Genomic DNA, 13,160 nt, shown 5'->3' with positions numbered 1-13,160 from the left:
TTTTAAGAAAAATAAATGAGAAATCATACAATAAATTAATAGTAAACAACATTTCTCAACAACTGTCTATCAACTTTCTTTCTATAATTAACAGAGGGTTTCTTTAAGAAAAAGCTGTATTGCACTTTTACCTGGACATATTTTGATGTTGCTTCTTTTCTTGGTTCTTATTTATTTCTATATGTTTTCCTATATTTCAATGAAGTTCTAACTTTTACATGTTCTTTTGTATTAATAGAACTTTTTTTCTGGTCAATTCTGAACAGACTTCAAATTTCTTTGTATATTATTTTATGCACTAGACAATTTTCCTAGTACATAATAGGAGGGCTAAATTTCCAATCATTTACTAGAGAAGGTATGTGTAATCAGAATTAAAATCTTCAAAATCTCTCAGTTGTTCCATTTCTCTGTGCTTCTCTCTACATTAGCTAAATACAATTTAAAATCCAAGCACAGTCTGTATTACTTGATTTATTTTTGAATAACATTTTATATTTTTTAAATGTTAATTTATTCTTTAATATCTAAATTTTGTGCATGTTGCTTGAAGACATAAAAGACATTTCAACTGTGAGTGGTGTGTGTGTGTGTGTGTGTGTGTGTGTGTGTGTGTGTATGTGTATTGGATTCTTACTTCCTATGATCTGTGAGGTTTTCCCCCCTGTTTGAATTCATGCCCAGTCAAGAAGAAACATGCTTTCATTTTCTTGATTAAAGGTACAAATGACCAATTTTAAATATTTTTAATGTTTAAGGTTCTTTTTGTTGTTAGTCTTATTGTTGAAGACTAAATTCAGGTTCCCTTACTTAAAAAAAAACAAAAAACAAAAAAAAAAAAAACTTATACTTGTGTTCCATTTGTGCTCCTTTTCATTGGAAGCATTTATTTATGTTGGTTGATAGAATAAAGGGGAAAAAGAAAACAAAGAAACAAAAGCACCCTTTTTTTGTCCCTAGAAATGAAAAAATAGATATATGTGAAATAAAAAAAATTACAGAATATTAGAAATAAATGGAACATTGGTTCCATTTATTATAAATAAATGGTTATTTACTCAATTTACACCCACATCAAGAATATCTTTTTCATATTACTGAGTGTCATAAACAGGGGGATTTTCTGTTCAAATGCTGCCTAGTGAGGGGTAATTCCTTCCATTTGAGAGCTGCTATAACAGAAAAAAAAATCCTTATAATAAGGCCAAATTTATATCATTTTAACTTCTGTCCTTTAATTCTATTTTTCCCTTCTGAACGCCCCTCTTCCTTCTTCCATGTAACAATCCTTCAAATATTCAAATTCAAAAGAATTCCCTTGGATTTTCTTTCAATTAGTTTCTTTTTTTTTTTCAAGCTAGAGAAAACTAATTTCATTGAACAGCTTTCATATGACATATTTTTTTTTCTGTTTTCATCAACCTACACACCCTCCTCTTGTAGTGTCCAGACCTAAATAAAATCTTCCAGATGTAGCCTGAATAATGCATGGTCCACTGGGACTTAGAATAACAACTTATATTTTCATAGCACTTTTGATTCTAAAGAAACATTTTTTCCTCACAAGTCTTTGAGAGAAAGTGCAAACATTATTTTTACAAATATATTGAGGTTCAAAAGGATTAACTTTCTCATAACCACACAGGAAATAAGGATCTGAAGCAGTATTTGAAAACCTGTCTCCTGACTTCAAGTCAAGCTATGCCACAGACTTTACTTACGAATGTAGCCTGAGTGCATTTGCTTTGTGTGTAACTTTAGCAAATTTCTTTTCATATTGAGCATTAAACTCCCAGAACTTTTTTTTCCCCACATAAATTGCTTTTTAAAATTTTCCTTCCATCCTTTGTATGTAATTTGATATTTTTTATTTCTCTAGATAAAAATATCACATTTTCCTTGTCAATTTTAATATTTTTTAAAATTTCAACCCTTTGTGCCTATCCGCAACATTTTTAAAACAGGTTGTGTTAACCAACAAGTTAGTTATCCCTTCAAGCTTTCTTCTCTACTAATTTAACAATTAAGCTTTCTATATCAGCAATGAATTAGTTGATTTCTGTGTAGCAGAACAAGTTCAAAGAATTCTGGGCAAAGTCATTAGAAACATTATTCCAAGTTAAAATTAATTAATCAATATATTTGGTCATAATTGTCCAATCAGCTACAAATAGACTTAACTGCATCATTAGCCAGACCTCATTTCTCTCTATCTTACACGCAAAAATGTCATGAGAAACTTTGTCAAAAATCTACTTGAAATAAAAAAAAATGTGTGAGATTCAATCCATCAATCTAGTAATTCCATGAAACAAACAACTCAAGATATTATTTTAGGATTTCAGTTAATTAATACTTTGTTTTTAGGTGTCCTGAAAAAAGGGAGAAGTACAACTCTAATTCTGTCTTCCAACTTCAGGTTTCCAGTCTTTGTGCTGCCTAACTAGTTCCTACCATAGATCTTATTTTTTAAAATCATGCTTGTATAGATAGCAGACAAGAATATGCCTGTGTTTGTGTTTAGGAAGTTCTATGTCTACCGGACATAAGATTAAGTATTGGGGAAACTTGAGATAGTTAAAAAGGTTAAGAAAGAATTTTTGTAAGAGCCACACATATGATAGAAAAATATGTAAATGACTCATATCCATTATTTCCATTTTTTTGTTGGAGTTCTGGGAAGCTAGACTTTCAGTTTCAGTATTAAAAAGCAACAATAACAAACAAGCTTATATTTTATCTGATTTATTTTTGAGCTCTTCGTTCAAAGTTCCATTAAGAACATCTACTAATGGTAGATATTACTTACAAGTAGAAACTACTTTATCATTATACTTAACTCCCTCTTCCTTATCATCCTTTTAGTGTCCAGAGTCTAAGAATCAATATTAATTCAAATTGTCTTTAAACTTTTTATCCTTCTAGATCACTGTTTATAGAAGTACATAAAATATCCCCTTTTAGTGACTAGAGCAAGTATTTAGTGAAACATAAACATTTTGACTTTGTTTATGTTAGTCGATTACAACAATTGTGCTTAGCGGTATTAACAATTAAAGGTAACATTTTTTCCTGAGCATTGTCTTTTGAGTCAGTGACTTTTCTATGTACTCACTCCTCACCATGAATATTATAGATATTGTTTTCTTCTTCTCCCCTTCTAAATAATTTTCAATGGTCGGTAAATGAAAGACTTAGACTGTCCACCTTGCATTTCCTTCTGTGGCTAAACTTATTTGCTGTTGTCACTGCTATTATGATTATTAGTATTATCACTCACATACCCAAAGAATGTGCTTGGTGCAAGCACAATCCTAATGTCCAATGAGTTTTTTTAATCTCACAATGAGGACAAGAAGAACAAATACAAACTCTTACATGTACAAAGAGACCTAATCATACTTCACATTCAAAAATAGCACTGCTGATAGTGCTCAGAAACATGTATACTATAAAGACTAAAGATGTTCATATGTGAAATGTATTCCCTTCTGCTCTGCAACCTGTCCCCAAGATACAAGGCTATACCTGTCATTAATATTGCCAAGCAGTTTGCTGCTTATTTTTTTTAATTATCAATTTTCTTCTTTTACAGAAAATAAATTTATGACCATTGTTTATCAGTAGACCTGTATCTGAATTAAAATTAAATCCAGGGTTCAGCTAATATGTATATATATATATATATATATATATATATATACATATATATATCTTTAAGGTTATATATAATATATAATATATATATATATATATATATATTTTTTATATATATATATATATATATATATATATATATATATATAGTTATCTGTATCCAACAAAAGATCAAGCCAGCATGGAATAGTGAAAAAGGCCATTTTTCCAAGCATATGCTAATAGAGTATTGTCCAATAGGTAATTAGCCTAAAGTGCTCAGTTGTCTGATTCCAGTGCACCTATTCAGAGGTTCAGCCCTTTACACATTTTTGTCCTTTTCCTTTTCTTTTAATATTCATAATTAGTCACTCACCATGGCTTTTACAATACTCCTCCCTTTCTATTAAAACTATCTATGCCATAGCCCAACTTCATATAAATTCTTTCCTGAAAATGGAAAGGAAAAATAAAATTCCTAATTGGTTTCTCTATCTCCAACTTCTTTCCTCCTTAGTTTATCTTGGATACATCTCCAAAAAAATTTTCCCCAAATATTCTTCTAATAACATTTATACATAGATGAAACTACTAAGTCCAACTTCTATACTTGATTTTCAAGGCATTTAATCATTTTCAACCATCTTACTAAAATATTTTTCTGACCTCCATTTGCAAGCTTCTTTCTGAGCAAGCTAGTCTTCCTTCTGTTCAACACACATGAAATATTCCTGCTTACTTGCCTACTAAGTTCCTCTCTCTATTCTTCATCTAACCTGCTGCTCCAAAGTGGACCAATAGCATCACAGGACAGTGTCTTGACATTTGATTGAATTGGATTTAAGAAAATCTAATTGGATAAGGCAAAGTTGGTAGACAAATGTTAGGATTACTGATGTTGAACTATTTCCAGAGTTCAGCCTAAGAAAGTCAAATTATTATATTGTAATACATTTATTCCTCCTAAGCAGGCAAACATGCATGGGAATACAGTTAGAATTGACCTCAAGGTAGAATTTAGGTACCAGGGATTGTAAAAACAAAAGCTACAATTCAGGGGGTTGGGCATGGAGTAATAACATAGTAATCCAATCAGATTTGACTATTGGTCCCCTGTGTTGGGCTGTTTCTCAGAAGTCATATTTGACCTAATCAGGTTTGGCCACTTGGTTGAGTTGTTCTTAGAGATTACAAGATACCCTCTGAAGATAGAAATAGGCCAGAATAGAAAATCCCCAGGAATCCCTTAGCTAATTAGTAATCAACATGAATTAATCTGGATTGGTTCTGTAACTGCTGGCTCAGCAGAAGGAGTCCTGAGTTCAGCAAATGAATACTGCAAAGGATTTCTGATATGTTATTTAAGGGATGCTCAGCTTGCCTCCTGCTTGGTTGATTCTGATTTCCAGGTTAGTCTGACCTCTGAATAGTAGGGGAGCTTGAGAAAATCATAATAGTAAAAATCATTAACTGCTTCAATTGCACACTTTCAATTCTCACTGCCCTGGGATACAGCTGATGATGTTGGGGTCTTCTATGTCTGTTCATGTTCTCAGTTCCCTCACAGTACACTCTACAATCACCTTTATGACCATTGGAATACATTATTCTCATGCACCTATTTTGTCAGGGGAAGTATTTACATACTTGGAATAAACATCATCCTAATTCAGTGACAGATTTGAAACCTGTTGGTAATACTCAATACAGTTTAGCTTGTCTGCTGAGGTTTTATCTGTGCATGCTCCAACTTCTAATAGCCACAAATGAGAATTGGGTGAATCACGTAGACAGGTGGATGAGCAGCCCCTAAAAAGGCCTGAATAAACCCTTACATGAGAGATACCAGTCCTCCATAAATAGAGATTTTTTTTAATAGTGTATGGAGCATCCTTCTCCTATTAATACCAATGAGAAGCATTATAATGGTATCAAAAGAGTGCTGAACTGATCAAAAAACCTGAGTGTGAATGTCCATGCCTCTTATTACCAGAGTGAAAATATTTACTTATTTTTGCTCTTTGGACTTAGAGACTTCTGCTGTAAAATTAGGAGGTTGGACTATATGATCCCTAAAGTCTTTTCAAGCTCTAGCACCATAATTCTATCATCCTAATGTAAAACAGAACCTTTCTATGACCCAGCAAAAGAGTTTTAGGGAATTGCTTGAGGTACAAAAGATTATAGGACTTGTCCAATATTGCATAGCTAGTGCAGGAGGGATCTGAAGCCAGATCTTTAGAATACAAACCCAGAATTGTACCCATTATATTAAATTGCTTTCCTATGTTACTCAAAAATGTAAAATTACCAAATCACACTTTAGATAATAAATTTATCTTTAAAGTTCAAAGCAAACTATCCATGAGAAAGGATATGTTCAATATAAATTCCCTCCCCCTCCTTTTTTATGCTGTGTTTTGTTTTATAAGTAAAGGCTGCATTAAGATGTATAGATTTTGATGTTGAGTTTCATCTTCAGGTGATGAATATATTAATTCAAAAGCTCTCTAAGAGTCTTCCTTGTTTGCAAGGTACTATGAAAGACAAAAAGGAATAACTCAGAAATAATATAGATCATTTTTTGAAAGTTCCTCTAATACAAGGTGTTTCCAAAGTCTTGAAATACTTTGTAAGTTTAAAAAAGAAGTAAACCACTTCAGAATATCTTACACAAAAGGAAATAGAGGAAGAAATTTGCAAAAGCTATGATTGCATAGAGAATACAAAATAAAAATTCAATGTAAATGCTATGAAAATACGAGAAAGCTAATTTTTACTTTATTAGAGAGAGAAAGCTTAGTGAATAATAATTCACTAAGTTTGAATCCTGAAAGAAAGGAATAATTTCAATAGTTGGAATATTCTTTAAAGAAGGGCAGAAATAGTGAGGATCTAATCTAAGTAAGGGGAATGAAGTAAGGAAAGGAAAATGAAGATTTCAGGACAAAATATAGAATGGCAAAGAATCATTCAAATTTGAATGAACCAGAGACCATGTAAAGGAGACTAATATGTTAAAACCTGGAAAGATAGAGATTATATGTGGAAAACCTTGAATTCCAAGATCAGGAATTTATACTTTTTTCATTCAACCATGGAGAATTCTTGAAGGTTTTTGAGTAGCAAAGTCATATGAATACAGCAATAAATCAGGAACTGTGTAAAAGATAAAATTGAAAGGGAATCAACTAGATTCAAAAAGAGTTTCAGAAGGTCAAAGATAACACCTTTTTAGTCATTCCATGAATAAGTAATAGAGTTTATTATGTATTTTAAAGAATCCTAAAATTCTAGAACTGAAAATTCATTTCACTTAACCTAGTCCCAACTCCTCATTTTCCAGATAAGAAAATTTATGTCTTCATAGACAGGGGCTTCCCATGAATATTACCACTATGGTCCTTCTTCTGAAACTTAGCCATAGAATTGAGGAATATGCAATTAATCCATTTTAAAAGTTTTTGTCCCATTTAATGATGAATTTATTATTATTATTATAAAGTTTCTAAGGAAGTTTACTTTTCAAAAATCTTGTTAATGATTCTTAAACCAAATGCATTATCTTTTACAAAGCTTAAACTAATCCAAATCCACAGAGCATGATATTGTTTTATCAAATAATGAAAGAGAATAAATTGTTTGACGTTAAGAATTCACAATCTTTTAAAATATGCACCTATTTTATTATATAAAGAGGAAATATGACATAACAGAGAAACAGGGGATACTAGAAAACAAAATATCTATGTTCAAATTATGTCTCTGTCACTTACTGTGTGATTCTGGGTAAGACATTTATCATTCCTGAACTTGAAACAATCTTCTAAGTCTTAAATTCTTTACCTCTGAATGTGGTAGACCTTTTGGCAGACTAAGGAAGGAAAGAACTACTTTAATATTTAAATGCATATAATAATATATCTACAATTATAAAGGAAAACAATTATACTATATTTAAATACAATTATCAAAACTTTAAAACAAACAATTTAAGAGAACCCAGGTCTATTCTGGCCGCTCTGTCTTTAGTGAAAAGAGTTAGCAGAGTGACCAAATAATAGCTACAGCATTTATTTATTCTAGAAAATAAGCACTATACTTCCTCATGCATGAAAAGTAGTAAGGATGAAGGGGGTTTGAAAACGCTTAGGTTTTAATTTTTCATTTTATTTTTCCTGGTTAACAGTAAAGACAAAGATTTGCAAGGAAGTACAAAATGCTACTCAAAGAGGGTATAAATTGAAATGTTAATTCATTCACTTATTTTTTTTTTAAATCATTAAATTTTTGAGAAGCAGTTCTGATAGGTAAAGTGAAATAGAGTGAAAATATCACTGATTTAGAATCATAAAATCTGGGTTTGAGTCTCATTTTTTTTTCAGGGATTATTTTGTGATCTTTGAAAATTCATTTGGGAGAATACTGGGAAGATGGTGGAGTAGGTCAATAAATTTCAAACTCTCCAGATTTCCCCCACAATAGGAACAAATTTGTGCCTCAGGACAAACATAAATTGGTGAAACAGAAAGACTTGAGGCACAACAGAGTTCTTCTTGGAACAACCTATGCAGATCAGAAGAAAGACTCCAGGTTGTGATTAACGTTTGTGAAGTATAAACCTTTAGGTCTAGTTCCACACAAACAGCTACTGAGTAGCTCTGGGCTGAGCTGGGTTCCATCTTCAGAAGAGGACATTGAAGTAAAAACAAAAAGGCTTCTTCTATCTCAAAGAGTAGCATTAAATGGCTCCCTGACCTGGATGATCTCTCCTGACCTGAGAGATTTTATAGGAGAGCTGAAAAAAATAAAAATCAAATGAAAAACATTGAAGAAAAACTAAAATAAAAATAAAAATAACAACTATCCAAGAAACACAAGAAGATAAATAAAATGGTTATAAATTTATAAAATAAAATTAAAAGTTAATCAACTATAAAAGGAGATAAAAAGTCTTAAAGATGAAAATAACATTTTGAAAATTCCCAATGCCTCATGGTATCTAACTATATGCTCTCCCAACTCTATGTAGTATTTATCACTCTTAGTGTCTATTTTACCTCTTCATTTTGTCTATAAAATATTCTCCTAAATAAATTTACCTTTTCCAATTTGTGGTGTTCTCTTCTTTTGTATAATATAATAGTTTTCTAGGAGCAGGTTTCTTGGGGAGGCTTTCTGGAGGCAGCCTTAGTTTCAGTTGGGAGTAATAATCACTCCAAATGCAGCTAGGTGTTAAAAGTTCAAGATGCTTACCCTCTTTATAATCCCTCCCTACCCCCCTTTGAGTCTTTTCCCCTTCCTTCCCTTATTACTCTTTTTCTTTTCCCTTTTCCTCTCCCCTGTTTTTAATGAGGCCAGAGAGAATTTTCTCTAAAACAAATGTCAATTATTTTTTCTTTGAGCCAACTCTGATGAGAGTAAGATTCACACAATGTTCCTCCCCCTCTCTAAATTCCCTCAGATATGATAAGTTTCCTTTGCCTCTTTGTGGGATGTGGGTTCCCTCTTTTTATCCCTCCTTCCCACCTTATTCTGCCATCATCCCTTTTCCATATCTACTTCCCTTTTTTATGTTATATCAGTACAATCAAATTATACATGTAATCTTTTTGTATATCCACAACAGAAATACAATTCTCAAGAGTTATTTTTACCTTTTCTGCATCTCTTGAGATGGGAAGGGGGAAAGAGAGTTGGGGGAGGCAAGAATAAGTAAAGCACAATCTAGGGATATTAGGATGGCAGGAAATACAGATTTAGTAATTCTAACCGTAAATGTGAATGGGATGAACTCCCCCATAAAGAGGAGGCAGATAGCAGACTGGATCAAAAGTCAGAACCCTACAATATGTTGTTTACAAGAAACACATTTAAAGCAGGGGATACATATAGAGTAAAGGTAAAAGGTTGGAGCAAAATCTATTATGCTTCAGGTGAAGTCAAAAAGTAGGTAGCCATCCTATCTCAGATCAAGCAAAAAGTAAAAATTGATCTAATTAAAAGAGATAAGGAAGGAAACTACATCCTGCTAAAGGGTCATAAACAACGAAGCAATATCAATATTAAACATATATGCACCAAGTGGTATGGCACTCAACTTCCTAAAGGAGAAGTTAAGAGAGTTGCAAGAAGAAATAGACAACAAAACTGTAATAGTAGGAGATCTCAACCTTGCACTCTCAGAATTAGACAAATCAAACCACAAAACAAATAAGAAAGAAATTAAAGAAGTAAATAGAATATTAGAAAAATTAGGTATGTTGGATCTTTGGAGAAAATTGAATGGAGATAGAAGGGAATATACTTTCTTCTCAGCAGTTCATGGAACCTATTCAAAAATTGACCATATATTAGGACATAAAGACCTCAAAATTAAATGCAAGAAAGCAGAAATAGTAAATGCTTTCTTTTCAGATCATGATGCAATAAAAACTACATTCAACAAAAAGTTAGGGGGAAATAGAACAAAAAGTAATTGGAAACTAAACAATCTCCTCTTAAAGAATGATTTGGTGAAGCAGCAAATTATAGATACAATTAATAATTTCACTCAAGATAATGACAATGATGAGACATCATGCGAAAATTTGTGGGATGCAGCCAAAGCGGTAATAAGAGGGAATTTTATATCCTTAGAGGCTTACCTGAATAAAACAGAGAAAGAAAAGATTAATGAATTGGGCTTGCAAACTAAAAAACTAAAAAGACCAAATTAAAACCCCAATCAAATACTAAATTGGAAATTCTAAAATTAAAAGGAGAAATTAAAATATTGAAAGTAAAAAAACTATTGAACTAATTAATAAAACTAAGATTTGGTTCTATGAAAAGCCAATAAAATAGATAAGCCTTTGGTAAATCTGATTAGAAAAAGGAGGGAGGAAAATGAAATTAGTAGTCTTAAAAATGAAAAGGGAGAACTTTCCACCAGTGAAGAGGAAATTAGTGAAATAATAAGAAGTTATTTTGCTCAACTTTATGCCAATAAATTTGATAACCTAAGTGAAATGGATGACTATCTCCAAAAATATAGACTTCCCAGACTAACAGAGGAGGAAGTAAATTGCTTGAATAGTCCCATTTCAGAAAAAGAAATAGAACAGGCAATTAAACAACTCCCTAAGAAAAAATCTCCAGGACCAGATGGATTTACATGTGAATTTTACCAAACATTTAAAGAACAATGGGCCCCAATGCTATATAAATTATTTGATAAAATAGGGAATGAAGGAGTCCTACCAAATTCCTTCTATGATACAGACATGGTACTGATACCTAAACCAGGTAGGCTGAAAACAGAGAAAGAAAATTATAGACCAATCTCCCTGATGAATATTGATGTTAAAATCTTAAATAAGATATTAGCAAAAAGACTACAGAAAATCATCTCCAAGATAATACACTATGATCAAGTCAGATTTATACCAGGAATGCAGGGCTGGTTCAATATTAGGAAAACTATCAATATAATTGGCCATGTTAATAACCAAATTAACAAAAACCATATGATCATCTCAATAGATGCAGAAAAAGCATTTGATAAAATCCAACATCCATTCCTATTAAAATCACTTGAGAGTATAGGAATAAATGGACTTTTCCTTAAAATAATCAGCAGCATCTATTTAAAACCATCAGTAAGCATCATATGTAATGGAGACAAACTGCAACCATTCCCAATAAGATCCGGAGTGAAACAAGTTTGCCCACTATCACCGTTACTATTTAATATTGTATTAGAAATGCTAGCTTTGGCAATAAGAGCTGAGAAAGAGATTAAAGGAATAAGAATAGGCAATGAGGAAACCAAATTATCACTCTTTGCCGATGACATGATGGTATACTTAGAGAACCCCAGAGATTCTGCTAAAAAGTTATTAGAAATAATCCACAAATTTAGCAAAGTTGCTGGTTACAAAATAAACCCACATAAGTCATCAGCATTCTTATATATCACTAACAAAATCCAACAGTCAGAGTTACAAAGAGAAATTCCATTTAAAGTAACTACTGATAATATAAAATATTTAGGAATCTATCTGCCAAGGGAAAATCAGAAACTTTATGAGCAAAATTACAGACCACTTTTCACACAAATTAAGTCTGATCTAACCAATTGGAAAAATATTAAATGCTCTTGGATAGGGCGAGCAAATATAATAAAGATGACAATATTACCTAAACTAATCTGTTTATTTAGCGCTATACCAATCAGACTCCCAAAAAACTATTTTAATGACCTAGAAAAAATAACAACAAAGTTCATATGGAAAAACAAAAGGTCAAGAATTTCAAGGGAATTAATGAAAAAAAAATCAAATGATGGTGGCTTAGCTGTACCAGATCTAAAATTATATTATAGAGCAGCAGTTACCAAAACTATTTGGTATTGGCTAAGGAATAGATTAGTTGATCAGTGGAATAGGTTAGGTTCAAGGGATAAAACAGTCAACAAATATAGCAACCTAGTCTTTGACAAACCCAAAGATCCCAGCTTTTGGGATAAGAACTTACTGTTTGATAAAAATTGCTGGGAAAATTGGAAACTAATATGGCAGAAACTAGGTATTGATCCATACTTAACACCGTACACCCAGATAAGGTCAAAATGGGTTCATGACCTTGGCATAAAGAATGAAATTATTAATAAATTAGAGGAACACAGGATAGTTTACCTCTCAGACCTGTGGAAGGGGAAGGTCTTTATGACCAAAGCAGAACTAGAGATCATTACTGATCACAAAATAGAAAATTTCGATTATACCAAACTGAAAAGTTTTTGTACAAACAAAACTAATGCAGACAAGATTAGAAGGGAAGCAATAAACTGGGAAAATATTTTTACAGTCAAAGGTTCTGATAAAGGCCTCATTTCCAAAATATATAGAGAATTAACTCTAATTTATAAAATAAGCTCATTCTCCAATTGAAAAATGGTCAAAGGATATGAACAGACAATTCTCAGATGAAGAAATTGAAACTATTTCTAGTCATATGAAAAGATGCTCCAAGTCATTATTAATCAGAGAAATGCAAATTAAGACAACTCTAAGATACCACTACACACCTGCCTGATTGGCTAAGATGACAGGAAAAAATAATGATGATTGTTGGAGGGAATGCGGGAAAACTGGGACATTGATGCATTGTTGGTGGAGTTGTGAATGAATCCAACCATTCTGGAGAGTAGTTTGGAACTATGCTCAAAAAGTTATCAAACTGTGCATATCCTTTGATCCAGAAGTGTTACTACTGAGCTTATATCCCAAAGAGACTATAAAGAAGGAAAAGGGACCTGTATTTGCACAAATGTTTTTGGCAGCCCTTTTTGTAGTGGCTAGAAACTGGAAACTGAATGGATGCCCATCAGTTGGAGAATGGCTGAATAAATTGTGGTATATGAATATTATGGAATATTACTGTTCTGTAAGAAATGACCAACAGGATGATTTCAGAAAGGCCTGGAGAGACTTACACGAACTGATGCTGAGTGAAATGAGCAGGACCAGGAGATCATTATA

This window comes from Sarcophilus harrisii, chromosome 6, assembly GCF_902635505.1.
Source record: "Sarcophilus harrisii chromosome 6, mSarHar1.11, whole genome shotgun sequence".
Lineage (NCBI taxonomy): Eukaryota > Metazoa > Chordata > Mammalia > Dasyuromorphia > Dasyuridae > Sarcophilus > Sarcophilus harrisii.
The sequence above is the reverse complement of the archived record's forward strand: the minus strand, read 5'-3'. Positions refer to the sequence as shown.